This window comes from Mytilus galloprovincialis, chromosome 6 (assembly GCF_965363235.1).
Source record: "Mytilus galloprovincialis chromosome 6, xbMytGall1.hap1.1, whole genome shotgun sequence".
Classification (NCBI taxonomy): Eukaryota; Metazoa; Mollusca; class Bivalvia; order Mytilida; family Mytilidae; genus Mytilus; species Mytilus galloprovincialis.
The window spans coordinates 22666998-22688739 of NC_134843.1; the positions used below are offsets into that span (position 1 = coordinate 22666998).

General features: G+C 33.6%; 1 protein-coding gene and 1 long non-coding RNA gene across 2 annotated transcripts in view; one reads left to right on the top strand and one right to left on the bottom strand.

Annotated features, from left to right (window-relative positions):
* Positions 1-21742, bottom strand: part of LOC143078539 (nephrin-like) — a 112276-nt gene that overhangs the window by 55920 nt on the left and 34614 nt on the right. The window lies entirely within an intron of this gene.
* On the top strand, positions 1789-8864 carry LOC143079201 (uncharacterized). The gene is made up of 3 exons (XR_012979354.1): positions 1789-1956; positions 5101-8629; positions 8804-8864. It is a non-coding gene; the product is annotated as an uncharacterized LOC143079201 (long non-coding RNA).

The window sequence follows — 21742 nt, forward strand, 5'->3', positions numbered from 1 at the left end:
TAACTTGTACTAGTATATGTGTTTCTTTTACGAATATAGATCCTTTTAATTAAAGTGTATTGTTTCTTTTTTGTTTATGGTGGGAATGAAAAGAAAGGAAAGAATACATTTTTGGACGTTGTATTTTAATTATTTTGATATGGAAAGAGTAATTAGGACATGTGCAAAAGCGTCATATTTACAGTTTTCGGAACATCTCTCGACCTGTCAATAAGGGTGTGGTTGTGTATTGGCTAAATTCGTAAGACGATTAGTTTAATCTTTCTGAATTTTGGATATATTTTGGACTAGTACTGCACTTAAAGGGAAATCACACTATTTATACTACTAATAATAATTCATTGAAATTTTGCATGTAGACAGATCATACTTATTACAATATTTTAGGCGGAAAAAAATTTGGGGTCACCGATGTTATTTTCGAGATATGACGTCATCAAAACTTAAAGAATCGCTTTATACCAAAATATAGAAATAGCGCTCTAAATTGCTTTAAAATGGCAAAATTATTGAAAAACGATTTTAAACTGGAATATCAAATACAGTCAAATGTTATTTGTACCTTAAAGTTAAACACATTAGTAGTCAACCTCATACGTATAGACCACTTTTTCCCGCGTTTTTTTTCTTTTTTATAGATTACGTAATAATGCATATACCTGTTATTGTGTAATAATACATATTGCTAATTACTTATTGTGTAATAATGCATATTGCATTAATTGCGTAATATTGATAATTGACTTATTGCATAATAATGCATATTATAAGTTTTATGTAATACTATGTTTTTTTAGTAGGATAAATATGTAATATATGCATGGTGAGTAATTAGGCTTATTAGTACCTTATGTATGCCTTTTTTCACTTGACCTTTGCGCGTGTTTGTTTAAAGATAATTATCATGAATTAAATATTTAAATGATTTTGAAAGAAGAATATCATACTTAAAAGAAAATAAAAACATGTTAAGATATAATGATCTGTTGAATTAGGTTTAATAATTATCTTTTAATTCAATGTTTTTCGTTGTAGCTTGACGATAAAGGTTTAAATGATTTGTTTCACAGTTGATTATGAAAACATCTGTCCTTGCAGCTTCCAACACGATTGTATTGTGTATTGAGGTCATCTGGTCTGAAGCTTTGTAGCTGACAAGACAAATAGCAGTATATATATAATCAAACTTTGAATATTAGTTGAATATTTATCAAAGCCGATAAATTGATCTTTTAAATTGACTATGTTCATTTAATTTTAATTTTCGTATTTAATTTAATAAATAATTAGATACTTTTTTAAGTTTGAATTATATAGGAATTTTATTTGAACGAATAACCTACCGTTATTCAATTTAGATAATCCTTTTTGATTATTTCTAAACATTATTAAAAACAAAACCTCTTTGTAGTTAACATTTAAAATCTGTCGTATATACTCATAGCAAAATTAAAGTAGATATTTTCCCACAACTGCAGCTATTTAAGACAGATGTCCTTAATCACCCATATAACTAGCGGGTCATGCCATGATTAACATCAATTGTCATGATTTAAAATTGAGTGGTTCCTATGAATAAAAGCCAATGAACAGATGATTATCTCTTTAGCCACTTAATTATGTCTAGTTAAGTACACCAGCTGCATTTGTTATTAATTTACCAGTTTGAAAACAAAATATTTCAAGCATACTTGACTTCGTATTGCTAAATTGTTTGAATTCCTATTGCTAAATTATTTGAATTCTCATTGCAACATTATTTGAATTCTCATTGCAACATTATTTGAATTCTCATTGCAACATTATTTGAATTCTTCTGCGAGATTATTTGAATTCCTTAGAATCAATATAAATGCGCATGCCTCCTTATTTTTGCGCCACATTTAAACGTGTAATAAACGACGACATACACGGGGAATTGATGTATGGGATAACTTGGACAATTTATTGCTTAAGGTAAGATTTATTATATAAATTGTTTGACATATCAAATATTTCAAATACAAAGACAACAAAACCTTTTCGAGAAAAACATATTTTATTAAACTAGTAATACAGTATTTACAAGTCTTGTAAATCGCGTGTGTTAACCCATGATAAAAATATCTCTGGCCAATAAAGCCATTTCACAAAATATTGTTTGTTAGGGCCCTTTCCTCTGGTTTTCACAATTTTTTCGATTTTCCATAAATCATCATCTTTCGTGGTAACCTTCTGGACTTCACTCTGGTAAAAGGTCCCAACTATTTCTTTTCCGTTGTAATCCTGGAGACGATAGATTGCAGCATTGTTTCTCCAAAATCTACCAGATATTGTAAATATCTCCCCGGTCCATTTTTCTTCATATTCACGAGTAAAAACATTTTTAAGATATGTTATTCTAACACGAGTTCCTATTGAAAATCTAAATCTCAAATGTTTTGGCATTTTCTTTGATGGTTTCCGTGCAAAGTATGTAGCTAGATGTACGCTTTCTTCATTCTGTTTAGACACCTCATTCGGTTGCATATCTATGGTTCTATGTACAGTGTTATTATAACCTTCAGCATAATCTTGCAATTTATCTATGTATTTGTAAGATTGTTTATAGGCAAAGTAACGATATATCCTGGTCTTAATGGTTTTTATTGCTCTTTCTGAAATAGCTGCTTTCACCTCGTTTAAGGCATAGAAATGATTAATTCCCTCGGTTTGAAAAACACGTTGTACATTTCTTGATCTGAACTCTTGGCCTTTATCGGTTCTTATTCGGTTTGGTTTACGACCCTCCTTAAAAATGTCTTTAAATGCCGAAGCAACGGATTCGCCCTGTTTGTTTTTCAATTTTCGCAGCCATATGTATTTGGAAAAAGCATCAATTACGACCAAAACGTAAGAGTAATCGTCGTTATATTTTTTAAATTTCACCATATCCATGAGATCTGCAGACCACTGGTCGTCTATACCGGCGACATTTATATGAGTTCGATTTTTAGGTCGTCGAACACCTCTCTGCATTGAATAAGACTCTTGGTTCTGTAACCATTTTCTTATCTTATATTTACTGAGTTTGTATTTTCCATCTCGCTTTACAAATGCGTATAGTTTATCCGGTCCAGCAAAACTAGCGGCATTTGATGGCTCATAATAAATCTTCTGTAAATACTTTTCCCACGACGCCATGTGCACTGGTTGAATGTCGGAAGTAAAATGAAACATAATTTGAGTTTTCATATTATAATCCTCCTCCTCCTCCTCCTCCTCCTCCTCCTCCTCCTCCTCCTCCTCCTCCTCCTCCTCCTCCTCCTCCTCCTCATAAAAAACGAGAGAACGAAATGATTAACACTAATAGTTCTAATCCTCCTCTTCTTCCTCCTCCTCCTCCTCCTCCTCCTAAAAAACGAGAGAACGAAATGATTAACACTAATAGTTCTAATCCTCCTTTTCTTCCTCCTCCTCATCATCAACGTCCTCATCTCCCTCCTCCTCCTCTTGATCATCATCATCACCACCCTCCTCATCTCCCTCCTCCTCTTCGTCATCATCATCACCCTCCTCCTCTTCTCCGTTTTCTTCCTCCTCAATGACTTCATCAAGATAATTATCAAGTTCATTTTTGTATTTTCTTATCGCCATTTTTATTGCTTTCTTATATTCAGTTCCTTCTTGAACCAGTTTTTCAATGAATTTTACTACCTTTAAATGCAGTCTACCAAATCTAAGTTGTAAAATATAATGTACCAATTTTGCATATTTCCACATAAACTTGTCAAGTTCATCATCTCGAAGTTTTCGGTTAGCTTTGTGTTTTGCCTCAGTTTCACTCATTCCGTTTTTCAAGTACTTGTCAACTTTCTCTTCCCAAATGTCGTCTGTCTCGTCTCTTGCATATTTAGCTAATTTCTTAAAAACATCGTCTTCCCCGTCTTCAATCTGTATTTCTTTTTTGAATTTCTTTGAAGGAATATCCTCATATTCCTCGTTGAATTTACGCTTCAAATCGTTATTTTCTGGACACCATGTCTTAACATGCCTCATTAAATCAGATACGTTTTCGAACATCAATCCACATTCATCACATGAAGGCATTTTTTCTTCTTTAGTTTCAAACAGTTCTGAATAGTCTCCTAAAAGCGACTGCTCTCTTGTTCTTCTTACTTCAAACTGGTCAATATTTTTACCTTCATCGTTTTTATACTGCGCCATACCGCCACCAATCATGACATCCGAACTGTCTACCTTTTGGTTTTGTTCATTAAATATATCAATTTTTAATCTCTCTTCTTCTAATGTGTTCTGCTTGAGGTCAATAAACAGGTAGCCGTATGGTCTTTTAACTCCTTCTATATATTTGTTCATGAATCGTTTTGAATTGTTTGGATACATCTGTCTAGCAAATACAGCAGGTGTTACTTGATCACGTGGATTTTTGAAGAGAACTATGTACTGACTATTAATGCTCATCGTTCTATTTTCCTTTCCTTTCGAAAAAGCATTTTGCATAATACACGCTACACTCAAGTTACGGTGATGACTTCCCTCGATAAATAATTCGCACACATCTTTACTATTTGTTGCGTCTTTCATGAGATCATCTATTACGACAAGACTAGGGTATTTAGGGTCTATAAATGAATCGTTGTTTAGGTCATCGGGAATCCCCTGAACGAAAATAATGTTCTTTACCGTCTGTTGCATTTCAGTAAATAATGGCTGCCATCGTTTATAACACCATATTATCCTCTCTGGTGTTGGTTTTATCATTCTCCTTGCTCTCTCTAAAAGCGTTTTCATCCAAAATGTTTTCCCTGAGCCTGTAGGTCCGGCCAACATCATGGTAAATGGGTGACATAAAATGACATTGTCAACAAGTGTCAATGTTGACGGAGAGAGCATTTCTGTATTTGAATGTTCCTTCTGTTCAAGGTATGGTTGATTCTTCCCATGGTTATTATTTATATGTCTTTGCATATTGTCCTTTCTGGAAAAGGATATTAAACAAGAAGGACACTGGTACATCTTTCCACTTTGAAATCAAATATTCATATGACAGTTTTTATCAAGACATATTTGTTTTATAGATCTGTGTATTCATTTCATTTATATTCCTTTAATCTACAGGAAATCATCATTTAAGAATGGATCGTCAATCAGGGAAGATGTCACAAAAGTATGAATGTTTGCATTGTGGGGCAGTCTTTTCCAAGCGGAGTTTTTTAGAGGAGCACAAAAGAATACTTGGGCATAGAGACTTATTTTCCTGTGATGTTTGTCATAAGAATTTTTACAGAAAAGATAACTTGGACACTCATAAAAAGAAACACGACAAAATCAACAATATATGCTATCAACACTATTCTGAACCCGAATCTCTAGAGTTACATCATATACATACCCATCATGGTCAGACTGGAAGAGGTCAAAAGCGAAAGGGACAAGAAAATTATGGACCCCCTGTGAAAAGAAAATTAACAACCTTCGACAATCCTGAAGATATGTATACAATTATGGTCGTAGGGGAGCATAGAATGCCAAAATTTAACACAACGTCAACACGGTACAAAGTTACCTTTAAAGATTTGGATATCAGAGGGATTCCTAATATTTTAAAGAGTTTAAAAGTGCTTTTCAACTCCATTATAAGGAACATAACAGAGTTTATGGATCAATCTGATCTCGTTCGACTGTCAGTTCAATGTCCAGAACTGGACTTTCCAATCTCTTTGCCGTTTATGAAATTATCTCAACTGCATACCGAACGCCTACTCTCAGAAATAGAAAGGGTTCTTCAATCATACGAACAATTTGTTCTTGACGAAACACTTGAAATTGAACTGATTCATGTAAGTCTCCCATCTGGTGGTATTGGAAAGCGTTGTAAATATGTAGACTTGGAAAAGACATTAAATGAAAAAAGATGTTTCCTCCAAATTCAAAACAAAGATGATTTATGTTGTGCCAGAGCGATAATGACAGCCAAAGCCAGATTAGATGGCCATGAAAAATGGAATTCAATCCGACAGGGCAGAAATATACAAGGGGAACTAGCCAGAAAGTTGCACAATAAAGCTGGTGTTCCATTTCGCAGATGTGGGATAGAGGAGATCAAGTCTTTCCAAAGAATATTAGATGGCTACCAAATACATGTAGTCTCTAAAGAGCATTTCAATGCCATTATATACGAAGGACCAACTGCAGAAAAGAAAATTTACCTGTACCTCCACGATCATCATTATGACGTTATAACAGCAATGCCTGCTTTTCTCAGTCGGAATTATTTTTGCACAAAATGTAACAAGGGGTACGATCATAAAGTAGATCACTCCTGTAACAATGTCTGTCACCAATGTTACAAAACCCACGAGTCTGGTGATGAAGATTGGATATACTGTAATGATTGTAACAGATACTTTAAAAGTGCTAAATGTTATGAAATGCACAAGCAGGAAACTTCAACAGGGAAATCAACCTGTTACACTAACTTCAGATGTAGAAAGTGTAATCAGTCTGTATATACAAAGCTACATAAAACAGCCCATAAATGCGGTGAACATTATTGCAAGACATGTAAAGATTATGTCCCGGAAGAACACAAATGTTACATGTTACCTGCATGTCCTGACAATATAGATACGTTGAAGCATGACGTCAAACCTGGGGAAAATGCTAAACAACTAAAGAAGAAACACACAAAAACTTTTATATTTTTTGACTTTGAATGTACACAAAACAAAGTCTTACAGTGCGACATGGGGTTCGAAAAAAACATCGAAGGGCGTAAATGTAAACATTGCAAGCAGTCTTGGTGTGGAACTAGACAGCACATACCAAATCTATGTATTGCTCACAAGATATGCGAATTGTGCAAAGACTCGAAGGTTGACAAGACCAGTTATTGCGATTCATGTGGAAAACATGAACATATATTTAGTGGAGAATCATCAAGAGACGACTTTTGCCGCTGGTTGTTTACGGAAAAAAATGCCGGATCAAAAGTACTGTGTCACAACTTTAAAGGTTATGATAGTTATCCTATCTTGCAATATCTTTACAAAAATGCTATATTGCCAGAGGTAATTGTTACAGGGTCCAAGTTTATGTCAATCGACGTTCCCCAGTGCAATATTAGATTTATTGATTCGATTAATTTTCTACCAATGGCATTAGATAAATTTCCTAAAACATTTGGTTTAAAGGAAATGGTTAAAGGTTACTTCCCACACTTGTTCAATACTCAAGAAAATCAGCACACAGATTTACCAAATCTTCCTGATTTGAAGTTCTACAATCCAGATGGAATGACAAGGGACAAAAGATCCACGTTTATGCAGTGGTATGGAGAGCACAAGTACGATCATTTTAACCTCCAGGAAGAGCTGTTGAAATATTGTAGATCTGATGTCGATATTTTACGAAAAGGTTGTTTAGAGTTCAGAAAAATGTTTATGGATATAACAACGAAAGGCGATTTAGATGGAATTGACCCTTTCGAAAGCTGCATCACGATAGCATCAGCGTGTAACCTGGTTTTTAGAAGAAATTTCTTGGAGCATCAAAGTATCGGTATCATACCAGCTAATGGATACAGATGTGAACATAAGCAGTCCATCAAAGCTTTGAAATGGTTAAAATATCTGTCAGAAAAAGACACTATCGACATTATGCATGCAGGAAACGGAAGCGAGAAACAAATTGGTTCGTTTTTAGTAGATGGGTATAGGGAAACAGAAGCAGGTGAACGAGAAGTATACGAATTTCATGGTTGTTTCTGGCATGGTTGCGACAAATGTTTTGGAAGATCTACCATAAATCCGGTAACTGGTTATACCATGGCTGATCTTTTCCAGCGAACAATGGACAAGAGGTCATTTCTTGAAAAAGATGGTTACAAGTATATATCGATTTGGGAATGCCAGTTTGACAATGAATTAAAGAGTAATGTACAGATGAGGAATTTTGTTGAAAATCTGTGCCTTAAAGATCCATTGGAACCTCGGGACGCCTTTTATGGAGGTCGAACTGAGGCATTTACAACCTACAAAGAGGCCAAAGGAGATAAAATTGATTATTATGATGTAACATCATTATACCCGTTTATTAATAAAACGGGGAAAATTCCTTTGGGTCACCCCAAAATAATCACCGAAAATTTTGAGGACATCAATAGATATGAGGGGCTAATCAAATGTAAAATTGTTCCACCCAGAGGATTGTTCCTACCAGTGTTGCCATTAAAATGCAATGGAAAACTTTTGTTTGGGTTGTGTCATACATGTATGAAAAACAACTTTACTGACGAATGTAAGCATACTGATGAGGAAAGAGCAATAGTCGGAACTTGGGTAACTGACGAAATAAAAAAAGCTGTATCAAAAGGATATTTAATAACAGAACTTTATGAAGTGTGGCATTTTGACGAAGTATCACAATACAATCCTGATACCAAAGAAGGTGGAATCTTCACAGAATACGTGAATACATTTTTGAAGATTAAACAAGAGGCAAGTGGTTGGCCCGAGTGGTGTTTGACAGACCAAGATAAACACACATATATAAAGAACTATTTCGAAAAAGAGGGAATCTGGCTGGAAGAGAAAAACATTAAAGAGAATCCAGGTTTACGACAACTTGCCAAATTGATATTAAATAGGTAAGTTATTTTTTTTTTATCATCTTACGAATTTGTAAACTTGAAGTCAGATATACATCAAAACTAAAAATAAATACAGATAACCATGTTTCAAATGTAAAAACATTTTAATGAATATTTGATAACACATTTTTTAAATATTAAATTTGTATTTTAATTCTTTTCTTTTTCAAGCTTCTGGGGTAAATTTGGACAACGTTTGAACCTGCCTAAGACGACATATGTTAAAGATGCAGTAACTTATTTTGACATACTGACGAGCGATGGACAGGAAGTAAAAGATGTTAGCTTTGTATCAGAAGAGATGGTTCGTCTTCAATGGATAAATAACGAAAAATTTGTTGAAGAATCTGGAAAAACGAATGTAGTAATTGCTGCATACACTACGGCTCAAGCTCGACTACAGTTGTACAAATACCTTGAAAACCTTGGTGACCGATCACTGTATTGTGACACTGATTCAATAATATTTTCTTCAAAACCAGGCGATTGGCGACCAATGACTGGAGATTATTTGGGTGATTTGACTGATGAGCTACCAAACAATAACATTGAAGTTTTTGTAAGTGGTGTAAGAACTATGCGTTTAAATTAATAAAACCTGACAAAGCTGGAAACCAAACATGCTGTAAAATACGTGGCATCACATTGAACTATAAAAATTCACTAGAACTGAACTTTGAAATAGTAAAAGAGATGGTAAAAGGTAGAATGAAATCGGTAACAGTTACAGACGAGTACAAAATTCGTAGAAACGTCAAATCCATTGATATCATCTCATGTGTGGAGGAAAAGGACAATAGAATAGTTTTTGATAAAAGAGTGCTCAAGGACAACTACACAACAGTTCCTTATGGAATGTGATGACTGTAGAATGTTCGTTTTAATAAAATAAAAATATATATATTTGCTTGTGTTTTATAAATAAGCCAAAAATGAAAACTATACAGAAACGGTAAAAAAGGAAGAAAAACAGTACAACAAAATAACACAAAGCATCCAACTTATTGTTGCCTGATTATTTAATGACAATTTTTTATTCATATCCATCAATATCAAATTGATAATAATTATCTTACGGTAAACAGACCCAAAGGTCAAGTGAAATTAATAATCAGGTTAATTACTCATATCAAAACATATGTACATGTTGCACCATTTTTGCTAGTTAGCGTTTGCAACACTGATTTGCTTTTTTTTTTTGCCGCTACAGTTGCAAATCATACTTTATTACATAGCACTATTGCGTACATCTCATTATCATGTCTTTATTAGCTACAGAATGCATATATATTACAAATAAATCCTATTAAAAAAACATAGTATTACATAAAACTTATAATATGCATTATTATGCAATAAGTCAATTATCAATATTACGCAATTAATGCAATATGCATTATTACACAATAAGTAATTAGCAATATGTATTATTACACAATAACAGGTATATGCATTATTACGTAATCTATAAAAAAGAAAAAAAACGCGGGGAAAAGTGGTATATACGTATGAGGTTGACTACTCACATTTAATTGTCTCTGTTTCCTTATTTTTGGAGGCCTTTGGCCATTTCCTGCCATTTTTAATTGCTATTTATAATAGATTTTTCTTGAAATAAAAAAAAATCTACTAATGTTTTTCCCTTCAAACTTGTGCATAAGTTGCAGCTTCAGGGAAGATTTTAAAAGCATAAATAAAAAAGGAGGGTCGCCGATGTTTTAAATCCTTTAAAACGGAACTTAATAATCTTATCGTCGAATTTCGGCGGGAACTATAAACTTTTCTGTTAACGTTATAGAACGACGTTGCTGACATAACAGCATTTCTATATGAGTTGAATACTCTTTTACAAGACGGACCCTGGTGTGATGGTTACAGTTTAGCACTCTGAAAGATATGTTACTCTACATAAATACATGTATTTGTGTGTTAAATATTTCTCTTGTCGGTGACTTGTAAAGCCAAATATACAGTGTGGAACTTTTGTTGTTGTAGTCATCAATAGGACCAAAATAACTAGGCAAAATGTTTGATATTCCCATATTGCTATGACGTTTTAATTTGCAAGTCGTACAGTTTGCTGCATGTAGCTACAGTTTAAAGAAATACAGCAACATATATTTTTTGGGTGCTTAAATTATGTAAGCCTTTACAAAGCATTAAAGAAAGATTGAGTATGATTTATTTTATAATACGGTGCTAAATTTTCATTGATTTCGACAGCAAGCTGCAACCGATGTAAAGTTTTGTATGCTTCTTAAATGGCGTTATTCTTAAATAACATTTGATATTTCAACAACTATATAATTACTCTAGAAATCACTCGTGTTCGTGTATTTGTGCTCCACCTCCCCAAAAGATAAAGAAAAAAATAGAGGGAAAGAGAGACGTAAGATACCAAAGAAATATTTTTAGGAAAGATGGATGACACTTGGATAATTTCTGTCGTCACATGCGAAATAAATTAATGTTTCAAACACTTCACACATTAACGACCAGTGGCAAGTTAAATACATATTCAGAACTAGAACATATTGACTTATGAATTTTGACCCTGCTTTCTATAACCCGACAGGCTGAGCCGGATAAATACAAATGTGAAATTAAGTTTTGATGAATTGTTTATACATGTAGTATAGAAGACTATATATAGTAATGACGTTTCATGTGATATGAGAAAACTTACAGTCGACAGAAACTCCTTGTTCTTGTTTACGTCCCTATGCTGGACAGAAAACTACAAGTTATGGAAGCTGAACGCTTACATGCTGTTTCTCTTGGTAACAATATATTGTTATTTTTTTCCTGAAAATATACGCTAAATCAAACATACCGCATCGCGACGATACGCTGCCAACAGCTGGGCTACACTAATGACAGGACGATTGCCCGGATTGTGACAGGATATTCACCGGAACTTTCTTGTTATTTGATAGATTATTTTGATATTTGAATACCTTAGAGATACAAAACTATTTATATGAAAATCTAACAAAAATAGTTTAAAAAAGTATTTTTGAGCAAAAAAAAAAAAATGACCGGATGGATTTCACTCTATGTACGCTTTACGTATATTGAACTGATCGACAAAAAGTGTTAATATCTCTTTTGATTTACAATATTTTTCATACCACTAAGAAATCTGTGAGATTAATAGTTATCTTATATGAAAATTTAACTTAATAATTAAACAAATTGTTTTTTCTACAAAAAAAAAAATGACCGGACGGATTTCATATTCGCCAATTTACGTGTTGATTATATTGAACTGATCGACAAACATTTTTAATATCTCTTTGTTTTTACAATATTGTTTCACACAACTAAGAAATCTGCGAGATCAATAATTTTTTTTTTTATTATATACTTACTTTACAGTAAACTTAAAGGTTTTTTTTTAATACAAAAATGAGTTGAGCGGACGGTAATTCATATCAATAAAACTGAGAATGGAAATAGGGAATGTGCCAAAGAGACAACAACCCTACTATAGAAAAAAACAACAGCAGAAGGTCACCAACAGGTCTTCAATGTAGCGAGAAATTCCCGCACCCGGAGGCGTCCTTCAACTGGCCCCTAAACAAATATATACTAGTTCAGTGATAATGAACACCATACTAATTTCCAAATTGTACACAAGAAACTAAAATTAAAATAATACTAACAAAGGCCAGAGGCTCCTGACTTGGGACAGGCGCAAAAATGCGGCGGGGTTAAACATGTTTGTGAGATCTCAACCCTCCCCCTATACCTCTAGCCAATGTAGAAAAGTAAACGCATAACAATACGCACATTAAAATTCAGTTTAAGAGAAGTCCGAGTCTGATGTCAGAAGATGTAACAAAAAAAAAGTAAAAAAGAAAATAAACAAAATGACAATAATACATAAATAACAACAGACTACTAGCAGTTAACTGACATGCCAGCTCCAGATTTCAATTAAACTGACTGAAAGATTATGATTTCATCATATGAACATCAGGCACAATCCTTCCCGTTAGGGGTTTAGTATCATACCATCAAGACCATATCAAGACCACTATCGGCTATTTTTGTTGCCATACATTGTGATTGTGTCCATTTCAAGTAGCATTTTCATTGTTGCATTTAAATCAAAACATGGTTTGCTTTCTTCTGCTTTAGTGAAAAGTCCCTTCGAGGGGGCCGCCATTTCTAATTTTAGAAATAAGCAACCACTGCGACGGAATTGAAACGGCGACGTCATAATACGGCCACGACACTATAGCGGCGCCGAGAGCGATGCGTATAAACAATAGTGTGATTTCCCTTTAACACACATAGCATATTTGACAAGAAGGCTTGCATTTTTAATGAGACAAAACGTTAAAAAGAACTAATAGAGGAATTTAATTGTGGTCTATGGCCAGAGATCTATCGAAATTATAATAGGGAACTTCGTATGATTGCTTATTTAAATCTGACATGTATAAGCTAAGGTGAATACTACTATGCCCAAACCAGTAATGTAAAATGAAATTTAGTCCGAGGCTCTTTATAATATAATAATTACTTATCAACCCATTGACGGTCAAGTTAACTAATAATCTGGTATTCGAAGCGTTACTAAATAAATTTCTGAAGAACTCATTGAGATACAAAGAACAATAATAGACAATCAGGTAGTAAAGAAGACAGTCTAGCAGACTACAATCAAGACTAGTAGTGAGATTTGTCAAGGCTATTGTAATGTAAGATTATATTTATACAAGTGGTCACTAAGCCCTAAGCGTAATCGGCACTCGAGCAGTTATCGTAGATGACATCTGCACAGTCTAGCAATGAACGAACAAATGTTTTATATAATTTTGCAATGCATACAGTGGAGATCACTTCTAACCTCTCATTAGAACTGCCAGGAGAACTATCAGGAGAACTGTCATAGAACTGTTCTAACCTGTCCTAGAACAGTTCTACCTAAAACAGTTCTACCCTAGAACTGTTCTAAGTAGAACTGTCAGAATCAGTTCTAGGTAGAACTGACTAAATCAGTTCTAGGTAGAACTGTCAGGATCAGTTCTAGGGTAGAACTGTCTAAATCAGTTCTAGGTAGAACTGTCAGGATCAGTTCTAGGGTAGAACTGTCTAAATCAGTTCTAACCGTAGAACTGTCAGCAGAACTGACTAAATCAGTCAGGACTGTAGAACAGTTCTAAACTGACGTCACTGCAGTAAGGGCACTTTAGAATTTAGAAGAAATAAATCACTTCCAATTACTTTGCTTTATAATAGCAGATTTTCTATATTTCTTTCTGATCATACGTTACATGTACAAATATCGAAGTGAATAGGAGGTTATCCAACTCATCGGAGAAATATTTTTATAAGATTGCATAGGAAACATCATTGTTTACGTTTCTTCGTTCCCCGTGGGTTACACTAAAGACCTGAAAGTGGACCTGAAAAGACCTGAAAAGACCTGAAAATATACGACTAAAATTATTCAAATTGCAATAACTTTTTTGTTATTGGATGGAATTTCTTCAAGTTGTAATTTTATTAATTGTAAATATTCATATTTCATTAGAATTTAAATGTTTGAAATTAAAAATCAATTTTTCGATGCCAAAAGTTGGACCTGAACGGAGAAATGAAGACCTGAAGGGACCTGAAAATATTGAAAAATATTGTTGGGGTGTCAAAACTCGGACCTGAACGAAAAATTAAAATTCTGAATGAGCCTAAAATTCCACATTTTTTTTTGAAACGAAAATAATAAACATAGACGAAAAATATGGTTGATAACTTTTCATGTTCGATGTCATTTGGTCTCTTGTAGAGATCTGTCTCATTGGTATCACATCACATCTTTCTAATTTTTATTGACGGAAGATACTATAATATGGTACGTAAAACTGATACAAGTAAAAAAAGACGGAAGATACCAAAGAATAATCAAAACTCGGATGTCAAAACTTATCAGTCAAAGAGACATAATATACCATAGAAATAAATAATTCAGACAAAGGTTAAACTTTGGTGTCTTTAAACTACGATAACCTCGTCAAAATTTTTGTGGTGTCCCAAGTCTGGAACCTGCACTTTGTGACAAACGTCGGACCTACTGAATGAAAAATGAAGTCCTGAATGAACCTGGATATATAAAGTTAAAATATCACTCTGGTAAAGCGTGTTGGTTGTTTGGTAACTCCTGATCTGAATTCACTAATTATTGGATATATGCTTACATTTTTAATTTGTAAAGTTTATACTTGAATTGGTGACCGAGCAATGTTTAGTTCGTGTAACTAGATAGTGATAATCCAATTAAAAGATTAAAGTGAAATGTTTATTTAGACTAATGATCCAATTATCACCTAATATCAATACAAGGTGTGAATTACAACCGGCACACGTTCATGTAATTAAAACATTCCAATTCAATCGACGAACTCTTTAAATTACATATTCATGATATATGGTTTATGGGGATGCAATACTAATACTTTCATTTTATAAATAAAACAGTTTACGACCTGCTTTAATATATATTAATGTAGTTTAAGCAAGTTGTATTAGTTTGAATAATTTCAACAGACAATCTTCCTTTTTTTTTCTTTAGGTTCAGGATTCATCAATAACAATGTACTTTAATTGTTTTGAAATATGTTCCTGTATAAATATAAAGTCATTCGTTCTCTTCAATAGACTTTTGTCTCAAATAGAAACAAATAGGAAAACAATGTTTTGCGAGTTTAAATACAACTACCCCTATAATCCATTCATGTCTTTAATTTCACCGACAAGGTCCGAATTTTGTAACTCAACCATTATATTTTCGATAAATTTTTTTATAATTTTAATAATATATTATACCTTTCCTATAACAAAAATTCATATTTCAAGGAGAATGATTGAAAACAGTTAAAGATATTGAATAAATCTGACCACAGTCTTTTCAAGCAAATTTATGTTACTTACTTTTCCGTTTAGTTCCGAGTTTTCACACCCAAATGGTATTTTTCATATATATTTTATTTCAATTTTATCATTATAACTAATTTTTAGTTTCACAAAATCAAAAGTTGAAAGATATGCGTGGAATATTAAAAAAGTTATTGTAGTTAGAATTAGTCCGACATAGATTTTCAGGTCCCTTCAGGTCTTTTCATTTCCCCGTTCAGGTCCAACTTTTGGCATCGAAAAATTGTTTTTAATTTTAAACATTTAAATTTTCATGAAAAATGAATATTTACAATAATTAAAATTACAACTTGAAGAAATTCCATCCAATAACAAAAAAGTTATTGCAATTTGAATAATTTTAGTCGTATATTTTCAGGTCTTTTCAGGTCCACTTTCAGGTCTTTAGTGTAACCCGTTCCCCGTTTTTAACAGTCTCTTCATACATGTCATAAATATATCTCTGCATTTAATTCATGGAATTTTAATCGTAATTTACCTTGTTTGCCTTGGATTTACATTCATTTAAGATTCTGTTTTGACAAATGTTCATACGAAAATTGTACAGTGGATGCATTATTGGATATTAATGATAAAAGTGTTGTATTATAACGTAAAAGAAACTATATACATTTGCACCATCTCGTCAATTTAGCCAGACTTATCCATAACGATTATAAATGATATCTGGGAGTCTGAAACTCAGAAAAATATACTCATCTGAACATAAATGAAGCATTTGCCACTGGACGTTAGGCTACAAACAAACTCATGCATTTTTCTTTACCTTCTTCAAATTTAATATTAACAGTATACTATTCCAAGAAGAGAACTTCCCATACATGTACTTTTTTTTTTAAAATAAAGTATATGAATCAGTCATGTGAGTGTTGGATGATGCCGTAAAATAGTTTTGTTTAAAAAAACAAACATCACAAACTAACTGACTTAAAAAGTCACTTTAGTGACGGTTCATTATTATGGATACAGAGAGAAAATAAGGGTGCGCTAATTTTTTAGATATGGTATAAATACACCTTACCGCTATTTGTCTGCCATTACTGGATATCGCACAGGTTCCCGTAAAAATTTGACATCATAAAACAAAATATCTGACGCCACAATGGAAAAGTGATTGTTGTATGCTTCAAAAGTTCAAGAGGCCGGGCCAGCCAGGATTAGCAATATAGGTGTATTGTGTTCCAAAGTTGGTGTCATTTTTATCATACGATCCGTCCTGACATAGAAATATTATTGGTTTACAATGAGGCCATATATATTTACATGATAAGTGTAAATAAGTTCAGTTTTGGTTGATATGGTCAAATAATTTTGTTAAAACGACTCAGTCTGATACATGTATATCGAAACTACTGAAATTTGTTTACAATTCAATATTTTGAATAAAAAGAGGACTTGCAGAAAATTGCTGGTACTCTAAATTGATGTGAAATTTTTTTTTAGCCAATATGTTACAATATTGCTGTCATTTGAATTATACAATCCATCGTGATATGTAACTACATGTATAAGTGATTTACTATGCGGCTATATATATATATATATATATATATATTTGCGAAAGCAAATTTACAGATCTAACATTGTTGGGTTGATGTTTAGACGAGTTGTATATACATTATGTACACAGCCATGTATCACCATCATTGATGGTGATCCGATGGATACATCTGTTGTAGAGTTGTCACTGACTCAGACGTACTTATATATATATATAAAGATTTACATTATGAAGTGTAAATATGGTCAGTTTTGGTTGATGCTGTCACATATGGTCAGTTTTGGTTGGTGCGGTCAAATATGGTCAGTTTTCATGGTTTTGGTTGATGCAGACAAATAATTTTGTTATATCCATGAGTCAGTCTGAGATATCAAAACTACTGAAATTAGTTTACGATTCAAAATTTTGATTAAAAAGAGGACATGCTGGCACTTTAAACTGATGCGAGCATAATTTTGTTTTCCAATGTTGCTTTCCTTTATCATGTTTATATTGAACAATCCATCCTGATATAAAAATATAAGCACGCGCAATGTAAGATTCTACTCGGAACAATATTCCCCAATATTCATGCAATAACCCTATAATATAGATCATTTGTATTATAATGATTATACACTCCATCCTTACATATAAATATTACAGATTTACTATGCGACTATAAGAGTTGTATAAAAAAGAGCAAACATGGTCAGGTTTGGTTGATGTGGTCAAATATGGTCGGTTTTGGTTGATGCTGTCAAATATTGTCAGTTTTGATTGATACAGACAAATAATTTTGTAACATGAGTCAGTCTGAGGTATGAAAACTACTGATATTTGTTTCTGATGCGATATTTTGAATAAAAATAGGAAATGCTGGCACCCTCAATTAATGCGAGAAAAAAAAATTGTGGTCATTGATTTCCAATATTGCAGTATTTTATATACTACTATGTCCCTCTCGAACTAAAATTATAACTGAATTGCTGTGCAGCTATATAGATTTACATAATAAAAAGCAAATAAGGTAAGTTTTGGTTGATGCAGTCAAAAGATTTTATTACACGACTCAGTCTGAAGTATAAAAACTACTGATATTTGTTTATGATTCAATATTTTGAATAAAACAAGGCCCTGCTCATTGGAGGATCAAGGGGAGGGGGTCCAGGGGTTCGAACCCCACTTTTGTTTTTAACATTAATGCATATGAATGGGAGCATATAGTTGGACCCCCAGCCTGGATCTAGCTGCCCCTGCATCCTGGCACTATAAATTGATGTGAACAATTACATGTTTTTTCCAAAATTGATGTTCCTTGTATATTACAGTCCCTCTAGACCTAAAATTAAAACTGAAGTACTGTGCAGCTATATAGATTTGCAGAAAGAAAAAGCAAATAAAGGCAGTTTAGATTGATGCGGTCAAAAGATTTTTGTTAAACAGGTCGACCGAGGTATGAAAACTACTCGTAAACAGATATTATATTGGTTATTGAGGTCTGATAATTTTGTTATGAGATAATGAGCCATCCTGACTCCCGGAATAACAAATGTAAAACAATTCAAATAATAATGCCCCCCCCTAATACTAACGGCCTAATTTATGTACAAAAATTGAGAGAAAAACAAAAATTTATGTAACACATCAACAAAAGAAAATCACTGAATTACATGCTCCTGACTTGGAACAGGCACATACATGCAGAATTATGGCGGGGTTAACAGGTTAAACATGTCCTCTAAGGCAGCAACCATTTGATATTCTGGGGGGGGGGGGGTTATGTTTTTTTTCCCTGTACAAACTTTTTTTTTCGACTTCGGCGAAGAACAATCTATTTTTTTAGTGACAAACCGAAAACAATTTTTTTCTTTCAATTATAGCATTACATATAATGGCAGCTGAGGATGAAACAAACAATTTTTTTTTCTCAGGGTCCAAAACAAATTATTTTTTTTCACCAAAAACTGGAAACAAACTTTTTTTCCAAAAAAAAACATAGCCCCCCTACCCCCCCCCCCCCCCGAAAATCAAATGGTTGCTGCCTAAGTCTTGCCGATTATAAATTTGAAATAAAACCGGCAAAATAGCAAAACTCTATATAATTTAAATCGGTTTTTTACCCAACCCTGTATATTAAGGCAAAGTGTTCTTAAAACTTACAAATCAACTCTAGCCGTAGAATTTATAAATCAATTTTAGCCGTAGAATTTATAAATCAATTTTAGCCGTAGAATTTATATATAAATCAATTCTGGCCGTAGAATTTATAAAAATCAATTATAGCCGTAGAATTAGAAATCAATTCTAACCGTAGAACTGTTCTAGCATTAGAACTGACCAAATATCTGGTCAGTTCTAGCTAGAACTGTCAGGATCAGTTCTAGCTAGAACTGTCAGGATCAGTTCTAGGGTAGAACTGTCAGGATCAGTTATAGGTAGAACTGTCCAAATCAGTTCTAGGTAGAACTGACCAAATCAGTTCTAGCTAGAACAGTTCTAACCTAGAACTGACTAAAAGGTGTCAGGCTGACAGTTCTACGTACTGTTCTAGAACAGTTCTCCTGACAGATTTAATGAGAGGTTAGAAGTGATCTCCACTGTAATCTAGGTAATATATGTCGCATCCTCAAGATAATGTTCAGTTTAGAGGTGGCGTGAATCAGATGTGGATACTTAAAAATTCAAAAGATCTTTTAGAGTACATACAATCTAACTCTCTTTCATCTTTAAAACATTTGACTTTTCTACCCTGTACACAAGTATTCCACATTCCAAACTAAAAGACAAATTGAAAGAGTTGATATTACTTTGCTTCATAAAAAAGAATGGCCAACGTAGATACAAGTATCTTGTCTTAGGGAGGGATAAATCCTACTTTGTAAAGAATCACTCTGATTCAAACAAAAAATTCTCTGAAACTGATATTATCAAGATGCTTGATTTCTTGATTGACAACATATTTGTTACGTTCGGAGGACGTGTTTTTCAACAGACTGTCGGCATTCCAATGGGAACAAACTGTGCCCCTCTACTCGCCGACTTGTTTCTTTATTATTATGAGGCTGACTTCATGCAGGAACTTCTTAGGAAGAAAGATAAGAAGTTAGCAATATCCTCTACTTTCCGCTATATAGATGATGTTCTTTCACTAAACAATTCAAAATTTGGTGACTATGTGGAACGCATCTATCCAATCGAACTAGAGATAAAGGATACTACAGATACAGTTAAGTCGGCTTCATATCTTGACTTACATCTAGAAATTGACAATGAGGGTCGGTTGAAAACAAAACTTTACGACAAAAGAGATGATTTCAGCTTCCCAATTGTGAACTTTCCATTTCTAAGTAGCAACATTCCAGCAGCACCTGCATACGGGGTATATATCTCCCAATTGATACGATATTCCCATGCTTGCATTTCCTATCATGATTTTCTTGATAGAGGTTTGCTGCTCACAAGGAAGCTATTAAACCAAGAGTTCCAAATGGTGAAGTTGAAATCATCCCTTCGTAAATTTTACGGACGCCATCACGAGTTGGTTGACCGTTATGGAATAACCGTTTCACAAATGATATCGGATATGTTCCTTACGTCGTAACTACAATCCCCTTCCCTTTCATGAATATGACCTACCGAATTAGATTATTTACCGGATTTGTAATCACTTAAGCAACACGACGGGTGCCACATGTGGAGCAGGATCTGCTTACCCTTCCGGAGCACCTGAGATCACCCCTAGTTTTTGGTGGGGTTCGTGTTGTTTATTCTTTAGTTTTCTATATTGTGTCGTGTGTACTATTGTTTTTCTGTTTGTCTTTTTTATTTTAAGCCATGGCGTTGTCAGTTTGTTTTAGATTTATGAGTTTGACTGTCCCTTTGGTATCTTTCGTCCCTCTTTTACTATGACATTTCTTACAAATATATCAGCAATATGATCCAAGAAAGTTTATCATTCAAGATAAGACCTAAATGTTTATGGTATGTAACTCTCTTTATATTTACATTATTTAAGATCAATGGAGGGTAATGTGGTATTTGCTTCTTCTTAGAAATAATAAGATACTCATTTTTTTCTGCATTGAATGTTACACACCATTGCTGGGCCCATGTGTTCAACGTGTCGATGTCACTGTTCAGAGTTTGAAAACAATCAGAGATGTCATCAATTTGTTTGACAAGGGAAGTATCATCAGCAAACAGTTTAATATTGCTGACAATTCCATCTTTAATGTCATTAACATATATAACATAAAGCAGAGGACCGAGTATAGAGCCCTGGGGTACACCAGCATAGGTGTTTTGACTCGATGATGTCTGACCATTAATAACGACTCTTTGAGTACGACCTGAGAGGCAATCCTCTACAAGAGACAAAAGTGAATCACATATGCCAAATTGTTTAAGTTTGAAAATCAGACCTTTGTGCCAAACCTTATCAAAGGCCTTTGAAACATCTGAAAAGATTGTACATACAGTGGAGATCACTTCTAACCTCTCATTAGAACTGTCAGAATATTCTGTCATAGAACTGTTCTACCCTGTCCTAGAACAGTTCTAGCTAGAACAGTTCTACCCTAGAACTGTTCTAGGTAGAACTGTCAGGATCAGTTCTAGGTAGAACTGACTAAATCAGTTCTAGGTAGAACTGTCAGGATCAGTTCTATGGTAGAACTGTCTAAAAC